Source organism: Cebus imitator, unplaced genomic scaffold, assembly GCF_001604975.1.
Source record: "Cebus imitator isolate Cc_AM_T3 unplaced genomic scaffold, Cebus_imitator-1.0 Scaffold39, whole genome shotgun sequence".
NCBI classification, from domain to species: Eukaryota; Metazoa; Chordata; class Mammalia; order Primates; family Cebidae; genus Cebus; species Cebus imitator.
The window spans coordinates 230,723-232,189 of NW_016107354.1; the positions used below are offsets into that span (position 1 = coordinate 230,723).

The 1,467-nt window shown below is 46.8% G+C and overlaps 1 pseudogene; it reads left to right on the forward strand.

The window, feature by feature from the left end:
* Positions 1-870: 870 nt before the first annotated feature.
* Positions 871-1,174, forward strand: LOC108302181 (annotated as a pseudogene).
* The last annotated feature ends 293 nt before the right edge of the window (positions 1,175-1,467 follow it).

The window sequence follows — 1,467 nt, forward strand, 5'->3', positions numbered from 1 at the left end:
GCAGAGATAGGGTTTCATCATATTGCCAGGGCTGGTCTCAAACTCCTGACCTCAAGTGATCCACCAGCCTTTGCCTCCCAAAGTGCTGGGATTACAGGTGTGAGCCACCTCGTCCAGCCTTTCCTTTATTTTCTTAATCAACTTGTTTTCACTGTACTCTATGGACTCACTCTGAATTCTGTCTTGCATCAGGTCCAAAAATTCTCTTTGGAGGTCTGGATTGGGACCCCTTTCTAGCAACAGGAGTTTGAGGCTTCAGTGAGCTATGATCATGCCACTGTACTCCAGCCTGGCTGACAGAGTGAGACTTTGTCTTTTATTATTTTAATTTTTAAAAAATTTAAAATTTTTAATTTATTTTTAAAGACGGGGTTTCACCATGTTGGTCAGGCTGGTCTTGAACTCCCGACCTTAGTTGATCCGCCCGCCTTGGCCTCCAAAGTGCTTGGATTACAGGCGTGAGCCACCACGCCCAGCCTGACTTTGTCTTTTAAAAAAAAATAATAAAAGCCAGGCGTGGTGGCTCACACCAGTAATCCCAGCACTTTGGGAGGCTGAGGTGGGCAGATCGTGAGGTCAGGAGATCAAGACTACCCTGGCCAACATGGTGAAACCTCGTCTCTACTAAAAATACAAAAGTTAGCTGGGTGTGGTGGCAAGCACCTGTAATCCTAGCTACTCAGGAGGCTGAGGCAAGAGAATTGCTTGAACTGGGAGGCGGAGGTTACAATGAGCCGACATCGCACCACTGCAGTCCAGCCTGGCGACAGAGTGAGACTCCATCTCAAACAAACAAACAACAAAAAAACAGGTGGTCCCTCCTTGTGGCGCTGCGTGAGAGCAGAGTCCGAGTCTGCGGCGGAGGAAGTTATGGCAGGACAAGCTTTTAGAAAGTTTCTTCCACTCTTTGACAGAGTATTGGTTGAAAGGAGTGCTGGCGAAGCTCTAACCAAAGGAGGCATTACGCTTTCAGAAAAATCTCAAGGAAAAGTATTGCAGGCAACAGTAGTAGCTGTTGGATTGCGTTCTAAAGGAAGGGGTGGTGAGATTAACCAGTTAGCGTGAAAGGTGGGGATAAAGTTCTTCTCCCGGAATACGGAGGCACCAAAGTGGTTCTGGATGATAGGGATTGTTTCTTAGAGATAGTGACATTCTTGGAAAGTATGCAGACTGAAATAAGTCACTATTGAAATGGCATTAACGTGAAACTGTCCATTCCACTGAAGTTCTGAAATTTTTCATCATGTAAATAATTTCCAGCTGGGTGCGGTAGCTCACGCCTGTAATCCCAGCACTTTGGGAGGCCAAGGCAGGTGGATCACCTGAGGTCAGGTGTTTGAGACCAGCGTGGCCAACATGGTGAAACCCTGTCTCTACTAAAAGTACAAAAATCAGCTGGGCATAATGGCGGGCACCTGTAATTCCAGCTACTTGGGAGGCTGAGACAGAATTGCTTAAACCTGGGAG